The sequence below is a fragment of the Vespula vulgaris genome, chromosome 13 (assembly GCF_905475345.1).
Source record: "Vespula vulgaris chromosome 13, iyVesVulg1.1, whole genome shotgun sequence".
Classification (NCBI taxonomy): domain Eukaryota; kingdom Metazoa; phylum Arthropoda; class Insecta; order Hymenoptera; family Vespidae; genus Vespula; species Vespula vulgaris.
In genome coordinates this window covers 5,074,997-5,091,303 of record NC_066598.1, presented here as the reverse complement: position 1 = coordinate 5,091,303, position 16,307 = coordinate 5,074,997, and the positions used below count along the sequence as shown (strand labels likewise).

General features: G+C 29.5%; 3 long non-coding RNA genes across 53 annotated transcripts in view; all 3 read right to left on the bottom strand.

Annotated features, from left to right (window-relative positions):
- LOC127068587 (uncharacterized) overlaps positions 1-16,307 on the bottom strand; it is a 60,911-nt gene that overhangs the window by 23,033 nt on the left and 21,571 nt on the right. For 27 of the 50 annotated variants that reach the window (XR_007783033.1, XR_007783037.1, XR_007783029.1 and 24 more), the window contains 27 exons: positions 15,956-16,084; positions 15,709-15,831; positions 14,565-14,932; positions 14,022-14,149; positions 13,777-13,899; positions 13,532-13,654; positions 12,974-13,163; positions 12,549-12,890; positions 12,304-12,427; positions 11,925-12,158; positions 11,557-11,679; positions 11,197-11,435; positions 10,830-11,074; positions 10,585-10,695; positions 9,531-9,652; positions 9,156-9,284; positions 5,503-5,626; positions 5,117-5,350; positions 4,749-4,871; positions 4,389-4,627; positions 4,022-4,266; positions 3,777-3,887; positions 2,723-2,844; positions 2,348-2,476; positions 2,101-2,223; positions 955-1,324; positions 412-828 (listed from right to left, as the gene is read on the bottom strand). This is a non-coding gene — a long non-coding RNA (uncharacterized LOC127068587). Of the gene's footprint in view, positions 1-166; positions 290-411; positions 829-954; positions 1,325-2,100; positions 2,224-2,347; positions 2,477-2,722; positions 2,845-3,776; positions 3,888-4,021; positions 4,267-4,388; positions 4,628-4,748; positions 4,872-4,993; positions 5,093-5,116; positions 5,351-5,502; positions 5,627-9,155; positions 9,285-9,530; positions 9,653-10,584; positions 10,696-10,829; positions 11,075-11,196; positions 11,436-11,556; positions 11,680-11,801; positions 11,901-11,924; positions 12,159-12,303; positions 12,428-12,548; positions 12,891-12,973; positions 13,164-13,531; positions 13,655-13,776; positions 13,900-14,021; positions 14,150-14,206; positions 14,270-14,564; positions 14,933-15,708; positions 15,832-15,955; positions 16,085-16,307 lie in introns of all 50 variants that reach the window. The other 23 variants (XR_007783004.1, XR_007783012.1, XR_007783006.1 and 20 more) reach the window with 17 other exon arrangements.
- Positions 5,878-7,053, bottom strand: LOC127068588 (uncharacterized). 2 transcript variants are annotated; one of them, XR_007783044.1, is made up of 4 exons: positions 6,977-7,053; positions 6,732-6,854; positions 6,174-6,363; positions 5,878-6,090 (listed from the first exon to the last, which is right to left on the bottom strand). It is a non-coding gene; the product is annotated as an uncharacterized LOC127068588 (long non-coding RNA). The 2 variants fall into 2 exon arrangements; XR_007783045.1 differs by having other exon boundaries at positions 6,925-7,045.
- LOC127068590 (uncharacterized) lies at positions 7,054-8,787 on the bottom strand. The gene is made up of 6 exons (XR_007783050.1): positions 8,746-8,787; positions 8,501-8,623; positions 8,256-8,377; positions 7,765-8,132; positions 7,215-7,342; positions 7,054-7,092 (listed from the first exon to the last, which is right to left on the bottom strand). It is a non-coding gene; the product is annotated as an uncharacterized LOC127068590 (long non-coding RNA).

Below are 16,307 nucleotides of genomic sequence, written 5' to 3'. Positions count from 1 at the left end.
GTTAACCCCTGATCGAGAAAGACATATAGAATCTGTAGGATTACCTATAATGAAATCAGTAAAATTTTTTTCATTTTCAATTTCCAGTTAACGATCATATCAAGCTGTACATACATTTTCTCAGTGAACCTTAACACAGAAATTCATATAACATCTATATAATTACCTATAATGCAAATTATTCAATTCTTTACTTTTTGAATTTCCGGTTAACAGTCATACCACGTAGTTACATAGATTTTCTCGATTAACCTCAACCGAGAAATCCATATAATATCTATATAATTACCTACAATGCAAATAGTAAAATTTTTTTCATTTTGAATTTCAAGTTAAATGTAATACCAAGTTGTACACAGTTTTTCGCGGTAAACATTCAGTAGGAAATCTATAAATAATCTTTATAATTACCTACAATGCAAATTGTAAAATTCCTTCTTAATTTTTATTTAATTTTTGATAACGGTCATACCACGTTATTAAGAAGTATCTCTTGGTAATCTTTATGCTGGAAAGCCATATGAAATCTGTACAATAACCTATAATGACACAAGTAGAATTTTTTTTCATTATCAATTTACAGTTCGTGTTCGTACAATAATATTTTTATCCTTTTGAATTTCCGGTTAACGGCCATACCACGTTGTTACATAGGTTTTCTAGGTTAACATTAAGCAAGAAGTATATAAAAAGTCTCTATAATTATCAATAATGCAAGTTGTAAAATTTTTTTCATTTTGAATTTTAGGTTAATGGTGACACCGTATTGTTACACTGTTTTTCTCGGTTCACCTTATCCGAAAAATTCATTTAAATTTGTATAATTACCTAGAATGAAACGAGAATATTTTTTCTTATTTTCAATACACAGTTAACGATCATACCGAATTTTACATAGTTCTTCCCGGTCAGCGATATGCGAGAAATCTTTAAAAAAGAAATCTGCATTATTACCTGCAAGGCAAATTGTACAATTTTTTTCCAATTTGAATTTCCGATTAACATTCATATCACGTCGTTACACAGTTTTTCTCGGTTAATTTGTACGAGAAACCCATGTAAAATCAGCATAATTAGCTATAATGCAAGTTATAAAATTTTTTCATTTCCAATTTACAGTCAACCATCATACCAGGCTGTAGACATATCTTCTACGTTAAACTTATGGGAGAAATAAATAAAAAATTTGTACAATTACAAATAATGCAAATTGTAAAATTTTTTTTTCCCTTTGAATTTGCTGTTAACGGTCACACAACGTTCTTACACGGTCTTACTCTGTTAACTTTGGACCACATTGCCATATAAAAATCCGTATAATTACCTATAATGAAACAGGTAAAGCTTTTTCAATTTCAATTTACAGTTTACGATCATATGAAGCTCTACACAGATTTCTCAATTAACCTTATGCGAGGAATCTATAAAAAAAAATCTGTACAATTACCTAAAATGCAAACCGTAAACTTTCTTTCATTTTCAATTTATAATTAACGATAACACCAAGTTGTACACTGTCTTTCTCGATTAACCTTGGATTAGAAAGCAATCTCAAATCTGTACAATTACCTACAATGAAACAAGAAAAATTTTTTTTATATTCAATTTACAGTTACCAAACACACCGAATTGTACACAGTTCTTCACCGCTAACGATATGCGAGAAAACTATAAGAAAATCTGTATTATTACCTATAATGCAAATTGTACAATTTCCTTCATTTTGAATTTCCCCTCAGTAATCATACCACGTTGTTACATAGTTTCTCTCAGTTAGCATTAACCGAAAAAACTATATAACATCAGCATAATTACCTATAAAGCAAATTAAAAAATTTTTCTCATTTCGAATATCCGCTTAACGGCCATACCACGTTGTTACACAGTTTTTCTAGGTTAGCCTTATGCAAGAAATCCATTCAAATTTACAAAATTACCTCTTATGAAACATGGAAAATATTTTTCGTTTTCAATTTACAGTTAACTGTCACACCACGTTGTACACAGTTTCCTCGGTTAAGGTTAGGCAAGAAATTTATAAAAAAAAAAAAAAAAAAAAAAACAAAAGAAAAGAAAAGAAAAGAAAGTCTGTATAATTACCTGTAATGAAAATTGAAAAATTTTTCTCACTTTTTAATATCTGGTTAACGGTGATACCATGTTGTTACACTGTTTTTTCGGTTAACCTTGGACGAAAAAGCAATATAAAACCTGTATAACTACCTAGAATGAAACGAGAAAAAATGTTTTTATTTTCAATTCACAATTAACGATCATACCGAATTGTACACAGTTCATCTCGGTTAACGATATGCGAGACATCTATACAAAAAATTTGCATTATTACCTGAAATGCAAATTGTACAAATTTTACCATCTTGAATTTCCATTTAACTCTGATAGTTGAACAGACGTTGAACAGAGTTTTTCTCGATTATCCTTAGGGGAGAAAGTCATACAAAATCTGTATAATTACCTATAATGAAACAAGTAAAATATCATCAATTTGAATTTACAATTAACAATCATACCACGTTATTACACAGTTTTTCTTGGTTCACCTAATGGAGTGAAGCCATATAAGATCTGTTTAATTACTTATAATGAACTAGGTAAAATTGTCTTCATTTTCAACTTCAAGTCAACTGTCATACGACGTTGTACACAGTTATTCTCGGTTACATTTATGCGAAAAAATCTATTAAAAATTCTTTATAGTTACCTAGAATGCAAATTGTAAAAGTTTTGCATTTTGAATTTCCGGTTAACGGTCATACCATGTTGTCACACTATTTTTCTCGGTTAACCATGGTCGAGAAAGACACATATAATCTGTAGAATTACCTATAATGAAATCAGTAAAATCTTTTTCATTTTCAATTTCCAGTTAGCGACAATACCAAGCTGTACATACTTTTTTTCAGTGAACGTTAACCCAGAAATCCATATAACATCTGTATAATTACCAATAATGAAAGTTATTCAATTTTTTTCTTTTTGAATTTCCGGTTAACAGACATACCGTAACAGACATAACGTAGTTACATAGCTTTTCTCGATTAACCTCAATCAAGAAATCCATATAATATCTGTATAATTTCCTAAATGCAAATAGTAAAATTTTTCTAATTTTGAATTTCAAGTTAACTGTAATACCAATTTGTACACAGTTTTTCTCTGTAAACTTTAAGTGAAAAATCTATAAATAATCTTTATAATTGCCTATAATGCAAACTGTAAAATTCTTTTTAATTTTCGTTTTATTTTTGTTAACGGTTATACCACGTTGTTAAACAGTGTCTCTCGGTCAACTTTATGCGGGAAAGCCATATGAAATCTGTACAATAATCTATAATGATACGAGTACAATTTTTTTCATTTCCAATTTACAGTTATTGCTTGTACAATAAAATTTTTATCCTTTTGAATTTATTATGGCCGGTTAACGGCCGTACCACGTTGTTACATAGGGTTTTCTAGGTTAACATTAAGCAAGAAATATATAAAAAAAAAATCTCTATAATTACCAATAATGCAAATTGTAAAATTTTTTTCATTTAAAATTTTAAGTTAATTGTGATACCGCATTGTTACACTGTTTTTCTCGGTTAACCTTGGATGAGAAAGCGATATAAAATCTGTATAATTACCCAGAATGAAACAACAAAAACTTTATTCATATTCAATTCACCGTTAACAATCACACCGAACTGTACACGGATATTCTTGGTTAACCATATGCGAGAAATCAACAAAAAAAAAATCTTTATAATTACCTATATCGCAAATTGGAAAATTTTTTTCATCTTGAATTTCCGGTAAACGGTCATACCACGATTTCACACAGTCTTATCCGATTAACCTTTGGCGAGAAAGCCATATAAAATCTGAAAGAATTACCTACCATGGAACAAGTAAAATCTTTTCATTTTCAATTTACAATTATCGATCATACCAAGTGTTACACAGATTTTATCGGTTGACCTTAACCGAGAAATCCATATAACGTATGTATAATTACCTAGAGTACAAATTGTAAAATTTTTATCATTTATAATTTCCGATTTACGGCCAAATCACGTTGTTACACAGTTTTTCTCGATTAACTTTTACCGACAAATCCATATGTAATATGTATAATTATCTATAATGCAAGTTGTACAATTGTTTTCATTTTTAATTTCTAGGTAACGATCATATCACTTTGTTACACAATTTTCCTTGGTTAACCTTATCCGAAAAATTCATTTAAATCTCTATAATTACCTAGAATGAAACGAGAAAAATGTTTTTTATTATCAATTCACAGTTAACGATCATACGGAATTTTACACGGTTCTTCCCGGTTAATGAAATGTGAGAAATCTATAAAAAATCTTTATAATTACCTATATTGCAAATTGTTAATTTTTTTCATCTTGAATTGCCGGTTAACGGTTCCACTCATTCTTATTCGCTTAACCTTGGGCAAGAAAGCCATATAAAATCTGCAGAATTACCAATCATGGGACAAATAGAATTTTTTAAATTTTGAATTTCCGGTTAACGGTCGTATATACCATGTTGTTACCACTACTTTTCTCTGTTAACCCTGGTCGAGAGAGACATATATAATCTATAGAATTACCTATAATGAAATCAGTGACATTTTTTTATTTTCAATCCAAAGTTAACGATCCTACCGAATTTTACATAGTTCAGCCCGGTTAGCGATATGCGAGCAATCTATAAAAAAGCTGGATTATTACCTGAAATGCAAATTATACAATTTTTTCCATTTTAAATTTCCGATTAACATTCATACCACGTTGTTACACAGTTTATCTCGGTTAACTTTTACCGAGAAATCCATCTATCACCTGTATAATTATCTACAATGCAAATTGTACAATTTTTTTCATTTTGAATTTCTAGTTAACGATCATATCACGTTGTTAGAAAATTTTCCTTGGTTAACCTTATACGAAAAATTTATTTCATTCTGTATACATACCTAGAATGAAACGGGGAAAATTTCTTTTATTTTCAATTCGCAGTTAACGATCATACCGAATTCTACACAGTTCTTCCCCGTTAACGATACGCGAGAAATCTATGAAAAAATCTGTATTATTACCTATAATGCAAATTCTACAATTTTATTCATTTTGGATTTCCCCATAGTAGTCATAGCACGTTGTTACGTAGTTTCTCTCAGTTAGCCTTAACCGAAAAATCTATGTAACATCAGCATAATTACCTATATAGCAAATTGTACAATTTTTCTCATTTTTGAATTTCCGGTTAACGGCCATACCACGTTGTTGCACAGTTTTTCTAGGTTAACCTTATCCGAGAAATCCATTTAAATCTGCAAAATTACCTCTTATGGAACAAGGAAAATATTTTTCGTTTTCAGTTTACAGTTAACTGTCACACCATGTTGTAGACAGTTCAGTTTCCTCGGTTAAGGCTAGACAAGAAATTAAAAAAAAAAAAAAAAAAAAAAGAGTATATAATTACCTGTAATGGAAATTGTAAAATTTTTCTCATTTTTTAATATCTGGTTAACGGTGATACCGTGCTGTTACACTGTTTTTCTTGGTTGACCTTGGACGAGAAAGCAATATAAAATCTGTATAATCACCTAGAATGAAATGAGAAAAATTTTTTTATTTTCGATTCACAGTTAACGATCATACCGAATTCTACACAGTTCTTCCTGGTTAACGGTATGCGAGAAATCTATAAAACATCTGCATTATTACCTGAAATGCAAATTGTGCAATTTTTTCCATTTTGTATTTCCGGTTAACGTTCATACCACGTTGTTACACAGTTTATCTCGGTTAACTTTTACCGAAAAATCCATTATATCACATGTATAATTATCTATAATGCAGATTGTAAATTTTTTTCGTTATGAATTTCTAGTCAACGATCATATCACGTTGTTACAAAATTTTCCTTGGTTAACCTTATCCGAAAAATTCATTTAAATCTGTATAATTACATAGAATGAAGCGAGAAAATTTTTTTTATTTTCAATTCGGAGTTAACGATCATACGGAATTTTACACAGTTCTTCCCGGTTAACGATATGAGAGAAATCTATAAAAAAAAAATCTGCATTATTTCCTGAAACCCAAATTATACAATTTTTTCCATTTTGAATTTCCGATTGACATTCATACCACGGTGTTATACAGCTTTTCTCGTTTCTCCGTTACCGGGAAATCCATGTAATACCCGCATAATTATCTATAATGCAAATTGTAAAATTTTTTTCATTTTTAATTTCAGGTTAACGGTGATACCGTGTTGTTACACTGTTTTCCTCGGTTCACCTTGGACGAGAAAGCAATATAAAATCTGTGTAATTACCTAGAAAGAAACAAGAAAAATTTATTTCAATTTGAATTTCCATTTTATAATGTCATAACACGTTGAAGAGAGTATTTCTCGATTATCCTTAAGGGAGAAGTCATATAAAATCTGTATAATTATCTATAATGAAACAAGTGAAATTTCATGGATTTCAATTTACAGTTAACAATCATACCACGTTATTACACAGTTTTTCTTGGTTCACCTAATGGAAGGTAGCCATATAAAATCTGTATAATTACTTATAATGTACTAGGTGAAATTATTTTCCTTTTCAACTTCAAGTTAACAATCATACCAAGTTGTACACAGTCAGTCTCGGTTAAATTCATGCAACAAATCTATTTAAAATTCTTTATAGTTACCTATGAGGCAAATTGTAAAATTTTTTTCATTTTGAATTTCCGGTTAACGGTCATACCATTTTGTTACATTATCTTTCTCGGTTAACCCTGATCGAGAAAGACATATAGAATCTGTAGGATTACCTATAATGAAATCAGTAAAATTTTTTTCATTTTCAATTTCCAGTTAACGATCATATCAAGCTGTACATACATTTTCTCAGTGAACCTTAACACAGAAATTCATATAACATCTATATAATTACCTATAATGCAAATTATTCAATTCTTTACTTTTTGAATTTCCGGTTAACAGTCATACCACGTAGTTACATAGATTTTAACCTCAACCGAGAAATCCATATAATATCTATATAATTACCTACAATGCAAATAGTAAAATTTTTTTCATTTTGAATTTCAAGTTAAATGTAATACCAAGTTGTACACAGTTTTTCGCGGTAAACATTCAGTAGGAAATCTATAAATAATCTTTATAATTACCTACAATGCAAATTGTAAAATTCCTTCTTAATTTTTATTTAATTTTTGATAACGGTCATACCACGTTATTAAGAAGTATCTCTTGGTAATCTTTATGCTGGAAAGCCATATGAAATCTGTACAATAACCTATAATGACACAAGTAGAATTTTTTTTCATTATCAATTTACAGTTCGTGTTCGTACAATAATATTTTTATCCTTTTTCCTTTTGAATTTCCGGTTAACGGCCATACCACGTTGTTACATAGGTTTTCTAGGTTAACATTAAGCAAGAAGTATATAAAAAGTCTCTATAATTATCAATAATGCAAGTTGTAAAATTTTTTTCATTTTGAATTTTAGGTTAATGGTGACACCGTATTGTTACACTGTTTTTCTCGGTTCACCTTATCCGAAAAATTCATTTAAATTTGTATAATTACCTAGAATGAAACGAGAATATTTTTTCTTATTTTCAATACACAGTTAACGATCATACCGAATTTTACATAGTTCTTCCCGGTCAGCGATATGCGAGAAATCTTTAAAAAAGAAATCTGCATTATTACCTGCAAGGCAAATTGTACAATTTTTTCCAATTTGAATTTCCGATTAACATTCATATCACGTCGTTACACAGTTTTTCTCGGTTAATTTGTACGAGAAACCCATGTAAAATCAGCATAATTAGCTATAATGCAAGTTATAAAATTTTTTCATTTCCAATTTACAGTCAACCATCATACCAGGCTGTAGACATATCTTCTACGTTAAACTTATGGGAGAAATAAATAAAAAATTTGTACAATTACAAATAATGCAAATTGTAAAATTTTTTTTCCCTTTGAATTTGCTGTTAACGGTCACACAACGTTCTTACACGGTCTTACTCTGTTAACTTTGGACCACATTGCCATATAAAAATCCGTATAATTACCTATAATGAAACAGGTAAAGCTTTTTCAATTTCAATTTACAGTTTACGATCATATGAAGCTCTACACAGATTTCTCAATTAACCTTATGCGAGGAATCTATAAAAAAAAATCTGTACAATTACCTAAAATGCAAACCGTAAACTTTCTTTCATTTTCAATTTATAATTAACGATAACACCAAGTTGTACACTGTCTTTCTCGATTAACCTTGGATTAGAAAGCAATCTCAAATCTGTACAATTACCTACAATGAAACAAGAAAAATTTTTTTTATATTCAATTTACAGTTACCAAACACACCGAATTGTACACAGTTCTTCACCGCTAACGATATGCGAGAAAACTATAAGAAAATCTGTATTATTACCTATAATGCAAATTGTACAATTTCCTTCATTTTGAATTTCCCCTCAGTAATCATACCACGTTGTTACATAGTTTCTCTCAGTTAGCATTAACCGAAAAAACTATATAACATCAGCATAATTACCTATAAAGCAAATTAAAAAATTTTTCTCATTTCGAATATCCGCTTAACGGCCATACCACGTTGTTACACAGTTTTTCTAGGTTAGCCTTATGCAAGAAATCCATTCAAATTTACAAAATTACCTCTTATGAAACATGGAAAATATTTTTCGTTTTCAATTTACAGTTAACTGTCACACCACGTTGTACACAGTTTCCTCGGTTAAGGTTAGGCAAGAAATTTATATAAAAAAAAAAAAAAAAAAAAACAAAAGAAAAGAAAAGAAAAGAAAGTCTGTATAATTACCTGTAATGAAAATTGAAAAATTTTTCTCACTTTTTAATATCTGGTTAACGGTGATACCATGTTGTTACACTGTTTTTTCGGTTAACCTTGGACGAAAAAGCAATATAAAACCTGTATAACTACCTAGAATGAAACGAGAAAAAATGTTTTTATTTTCAATTCACAATTAACGATCATACCGAATTGTACACAGTTCATCTCGGTTAACGATATGCGAGACATCTATACAAAAAATTTGCATTATTACCTGAAATGCAAATTGTACAAATTTTACCATCTTGAATTTCCATTTAACTCTGATAGTTGAACAGACGTTGAACAGAGTTTTTCTCGATTATCCTTAGGGGAGAAAGTCATACAAAATCTGTATAATTACCTATAATGAAACAAGTAAAATATCATCAATTTGAATTTACAATTAACAATCATACCACGTTATTACACAGTTTTTCTTGGTTCACCTAATGGAGTGAAGCCATATAAGATCTGTTTAATTACTTATAATGAACTAGGTAAAATTGTCTTCATTTTCAACTTCAAGTCAACTGTCATACGACGTTGTACACAGTTATTCTCGGTTACATTTATGCGAAAAAATCTATTAAAAATTCTTTATAGTTACCTAGAATGCAAATTGTAAAAGTTTTGCATTTTGAATTTCCGGTTAACGGTCATACCATGTTGTCACACTATTTTTCTCGGTTAACCATGGTCGAGAAAGACACATATAATCTGTAGAATTACCTATAATGAAATCAGTAAAATCTTTTTCATTTTCAATTTCCAGTTAGCGACAATACCAAGCTGTACATACTTTTTTTCAGTGAACGTTAACCCAGAAATCCATATAACATCTGTATAATTACCAATAATGAAAGTTATTCAATTTTTTTCTTTTTGAATTTCCGGTTAACAGACATACCGTAACAGACATAACGTAGTTACATAGCTTTTCTCGATTAACCTCAATCAAGAAATCCATATAATATCTGTATAATTTCCTAAATGCAAATAGTAAAATTTTTCTAATTTTGAATTTCAAGTTAACTGTAATACCAATTTGTACACAGTTTTTCTCTGTAAACTTTAAGTGAAAAATCTATAAATAATCTTTATAATTGCCTATAATGCAAACTGTAAAATTCTTTTTAATTTTCGTTTTATTTTTGTTAACGGTTATACCACGTTGTTAAACAGTGTCTCTCGGTCAACTTTATGCGGGAAAGCCATATGAAATCTGTACAATAATCTATAATGATACGAGTACAATTTTTTTTCATTTCCAATTTACAGTTATTGCTTGTACAATAAAATTTTTATCCTTTTGAATTTATTATGGCCGGTTAACGGCCGTACCACGTTGTTACATAGGTTTTCTAGGTTAACATTAAGCAAGAAATATATAAAAAAAAAATCTCTATAATTACCAATAATGCAAATTGTAAAATTTTTTTCATTTAAAATTTTAAGTTAATTGTGATACCGCATTGTTACACTGTTTTTCTCGGTTAACCTTGGATGAGAAAGCGATATAAAATCTGTATAATTACCCAGAATGAAACAACAAAAACTTTATTCATATTCAATTCACCGTTAACAATCACACCGAACTGTACACGGATATTCTTGGTTAACCATATGCGAGAAATCAACAAAAAAAAAATCTTTATAATTACCTATATCGCAAATTGGAAAATTTTTTTCATCTTGAATTTCCGGTAAACGGTCATACCACGATTTCACACAGTCTTATCCGATTAACCTTTGGCGAGAAAGCCATATAAAATCTGAAAGAATTACCTACCATGGAACAAGTAAAATCTTTTCATTTTCAATTTACAATTATCGATCATACCAAGTGTTACACAGATTTTATCGGTTGACCTTAACCGAGAAATCCATATAACGTATGTATAATTACCTAGAGTACAAATTGTAAAATTTTTATCATTTATAATTTCCGATTTACGGCCAAATCACGTTGTTACACAGTTTTTCTCGATTAACTTTTACCGACAAATCCATATGTAATATGTATAATTATCTATAATGCAAGTTGTACAATTGTTTTCATTTTTAATTTCTAGGTAACGATCATATCACTTTGTTACACAATTTTCCTTGGTTAACCTTATCCGAAAAATTCATTTAAATCTCTATAATTACCTAGAATGAAACGAGAAAAATGTTTTTTATTATCAATTCACAGTTAACGATCATACGGAATTTTACACGGTTCTTCCCGGTTAATGAAATGTGAGAAATCTATAAAAAATCTTTATAATTACCTATATTGCAAATTGTTAATTTTTTTCATCTTGAATTGCCGGTTAACGGTTCCACTCATTCTTATTCGCTTAACCTTGGGCAAGAAAGCCATATAAAATCTGCAGAATTACCAATCATGGGACAAATAGAATTTTTTAAATTTTGAATTTCCGGTTAACGGTCGTATATACCATGTTGTTACCACTACTTTTCTCTGTTAACCCTGGTCGAGAGAGACATATATAATCTATAGAATTACCTATAATGAAATCAGTGACATTTTTTTATTTTCAATCCAAAGTTAACGATCCTACCGAATTTTACATAGTTCAGCCCGGTTAGCGATATGCGAGCAATCTATAAAAAAGCTGGATTATTACCTGAAATGCAAATTATACAATTTTTTCCATTTTAAATTTCCGATTAACATTCATACCACGTTGTTACACAGTTTATCTCGGTTAACTTTTACCGAGAAATCCATCTATCACCTGTATAATTATCTACAATGCAAATTGTACAATTTTTTTCATTTTGAATTTCTAGTTAACGATCATATCACGTTGTTAGAAAATTTTCCTTGGTTAACCTTATACGAAAAATTTATTTCATTCTGTATACATACCTAGAATGAAACGGGGAAAATTTCTTTTATTTTCAATTCGCAGTTAACGATCATACCGAATTCTACACAGTTCTTCCCCGTTAACGATACGCGAGAAATCTATGAAAAAATCTGTATTATTACCTATAATGCAAATTCTACAATTTTATTCATTTTGGATTTCCCCATAGTAGTCATAGCACGTTGTTACGTAGTTTCTCTCAGTTAGCCTTAACCGAAAAATCTATGTAACATCAGCATAATTACCTATATAGCAAATTGTACAATTTTTCTCATTTTTGAATTTCCGGTTAACGGCCATACCACGTTGTTGCACAGTTTTTCTAGGTTAACCTTATCCGAGAAATCCATTTAAATCTGCAAAATTACCTCTTATGGAACAAGGAAAATATTTTTCGTTTTCAGTTTACAGTTAACTGTCACACCATGTTGTAGACAGTTTCCTCGGTTAAGGCTAGACAAGAAATTAAAAAAAAAAAAAAAAAAAAGAGTATATAATTACCTGTAATGGAAATTGTAAAATTTTTCTCATTTTTTAATATCTGGTTAACGGTGATACCGTGCTGTTACACTGTTTTTCTTGGTTGACCTTGGACGAGAAAGCAATATAAAATCTGTATAATCACCTAGAATGAAATGAGAAAAATTTTTTTATTTTCGATTCACAGTTAACGATCATACCGAATTCTACACAGTTCTTCCTGGTTAACGGTATGCGAGAAATCTATAAAACATCTGCATTATTACCTGAAATGCAAATTGTGCAATTTTTTCCATTTTGTATTTCCGGTTAACGTTCATACCACGTTGTTACACAGTTTATCTCGGTTAACTTTTACCGAAAAATCCATATATCACATGTATAATTATCTATAATGCAGATTGTAAATTTTTTTCGTTATGAATTTCTAGTCAACGATCATATCACGTTGTTACAAAATTTTCCTTGGTTAACCTTATCCGAAAAATTCATTTAAATCTGTATAATTACATAGAATGAAGCGAGAAAATTTTTTTTATTTTCAATTCGGAGTTAACGATCATACGGAATTTTACACAGTTCTTCCCGGTTAACGATATGAGAGAAATCTATAAAAAAAAAATCTGCATTATTTCCTGAAACCCAAATTATACAATTTTTTCCATTTTGAATTTCCGATTGACATTCATACCACGGTGTTATACAGCTTTTCTCGTTTCTCCGTTACCGGGAAATCCATGTAATACCCGCATAATTATCTATAATGCAAATTGTAAAATTTTTTTCATTTTTAATTTCAGGTTAACGGTGATACCGTGTTGTTACACTGTTTTCCTCGGTTCACCTTGGACGAGAAAGCAATATAAAATCTGTGTAATTACCTAGAAAGAAACAAGAAAAATTTATTTCAATTTGAATTTCCATTTTATAATGTCATAACACGTTGAAGAGAGTATTTCTCGATTATCCTTAAGGGAGAAGTCATATAAAATCTGTATAATTATCTATAATGAAACAAGTGAAATTTCATGGATTTCAATTTACAGTTAACAATCATACCACGTTATTACACAGTTTTTCTTGGTTCACCTAATGGAAGGTAGCCATATAAAATCTGTATAATTACTTATAATGTACTAGGTGAAATTATTTTCCTTTTCAACTTCAAGTTAACAATCATACCAAGTTGTACACAGTCAGTCTCGGTTAAATTCATGCAACAAATCTATTTAAAATTCTTTATAGTTACCTATGAGGCAAATTGTAAAATTTTTTTCATTTTGAATTTCCGGTTAACGGTCATACCATTTTGTTACATTATCTTTCTCGGTTAACCCTGATCGAGAAAGACATATAGAATCTGTAGGATTACCTATAATGAAATCAGTAAAATTTTTTTCATTTTCAATTTCCAGTTAACGATCATATCAAGCTGTACATACATTTTCTCAGTGAACCTTAACACAGAAATTCATATAACATCTATATAATTACCTATAATGCAAATTATTCAATTCTTTACTTTTTGAATTTCCGGTTAACAGTCATACCACGTAGTTACATAGATTTTCTCGATTAACCTCAACCGAGAAATCCATATAATATCTATATAATTACCTACAATGCAAATAGTAAAATTTTTTTCATTTTGAATTTCAAGTTAAATGTAATACCAAGTTGTACACAGTTTTTCGCGGTAAACATTCAGTAGGAAATCTATAAATAATCTTTATAATTACCTACAATGCAAATTGTAAAATTCCTTCTTAATTTTTATTTAATTTTTGATAACGGTCATACCACGTTATTAAGAAGTATCTCTTGGTAATCTTTATGCTGGAAAGCCATATGAAATCTGTACAATAACCTATAATGACACAAGTAGAATTTTTTTTCATTATCAATTTACAGTTCGTGTTCGTACAATAATATTTTTATCCTTTTGAATTTCCGGTTAACGGCCATACCACGTTGTTACATAGGTTTTCTAGGTTAACATTAAGCAAGAAGTATATAAAAAGTCTCTATAATTATCAATAATGCAAGTTGTAAAATTTTTTTCATTTTGAATTTTAGGTTAATGGTGACACCGTATTGTTACACTGTTTTTCTCGGTTCACCTTATCCGAAAAATTCATTTAAATTTGTATAATTACCTAGAATGAAACGAGAATATTTTTTCTTATTTTCAATACACAGTTAACGATCATACCGAATTTTACATAGTTCTTCCCGGTCAGCGATATGCGAGAAATCTTTAAAAAAGAAATCTGCATTATTACCTGCAAGGCAAATTGTACAATTTTTTCCAATTTGAATTTCCGATTAACATTCATATCACGTCGTTACACAGTTTTTCTCGGTTAATTTGTACGAGAAACCCATGTAAAATCAGCATAATTAGCTATAATGCAAGTTATAAAATTTTTTCATTTCCAATTTACAGTCAACCATCATACCAGGCTGTAGACATATCTTCTACGTTAAACTTATGGGAGAAATAAATAAAAAATTTGTACAATTACAAATAATGCAAATTGTAAAATTTTTTTTCCCTTTGAATTTGCTGTTAACGGTCACACAACGTTCTTACACGGTCTTACTCTGTTAACTTTGGACCACATTGCCATATAAAAATCCGTATAATTACCTATAATGAAACAGGTAAAGCTTTTTCAATTTCAATTTACAGTTTACGATCATATGAAGCTCTACACAGATTTCTCAATTAACCTTATGCGAGGAATCTATAAAAAAAAATCTGTACAATTACCTAAAATGCAAACCGTAAACTTTCTTTCATTTTCAATTTATAATTAACGATAACACCAAGTTGTACACTGTCTTTCTCGATTAACCTTGGATTAGAAAGCAATCTCAAATCTGTACAATTACCTACAATGAAACAAGAAAAATTTTTTTTATATTCAATTTACAGTTACCAAACACACCGAATTGTACACAGTTCTTCACCGCTAACGATATGCGAGAAAACTATAAGAAAATCTGTATTATTACCTATAATGCAAATTGTACAATTTCCTTCATTTTGAATTTCCCCTCAGTAATCATACCACGTTGTTACATAGTTTCTCTCAGTTAGCATTAACCGAAAAAACTATATAACATCAGCATAATTACCTATAAAGCAAATTAAAAAATTTTTCTCATTTCGAATATCCGCTTAACGGCCATACCACGTTGTTACACAGTTTTTCTAGGTTAGCCTTATGCAAGAAATCCATTCAAATTTACAAAATTACCTCTTATGAAACATGGAAAATATTTTTCGTTTTCAATTTACAGTTAACTGTCACACCACGTTGTACACAGTTTCCTCGGTTAAGGTTAGGCAAGAAATTTATAAAAAAAAAAAAAAAAAAAAAAACAAAAGAAAAGAAAAGAAAAGAAAGTCTGTATAATTACCTGTAATGAAAATTGAAAAATTTTTCTCACTTTTTAATATCTGGTTAACGGTGATACCATGTTGTTACACTGTTTTTTCGGTTAACCTTGGACGAAAAAGCAATATAAAACCTGTATAACTACCTAGAATGAAACGAGAAAAAATGTTTTTATTTTCAATTCACAATTAACGATCATACCGAATTGTACACAGTTCATCTCGGTTAACGATATGCGAGACATCTATACAAAAAATTTGCATTATTACCTGAAATGCAAATTGTACAAATTTTACCATCTTGAATTTCCATTTAACTCTGATAGTTGAACAGACGTTGAACAGAGTTTTTCTCGATTATCCTTAGGGGAGAAAGTCATACAAAATCTGTATAATTACCTATAATGAAACAAGTAAAATATCATCAATTTGAATTTACAATTAACAATCATACCACGTTATTACACAGTTTTTCTTGGTTCACCTAATGGAGTGAAGCCATATAAGATCTGTTTAATTACTTATAATGAACTAGGTAAAATTGTCTTCATTTTCAACTTCAAGTCAACTGTCATACGACGTTGTACACAGTTATTCTCGGTTACATTTATGCGAAAAAATC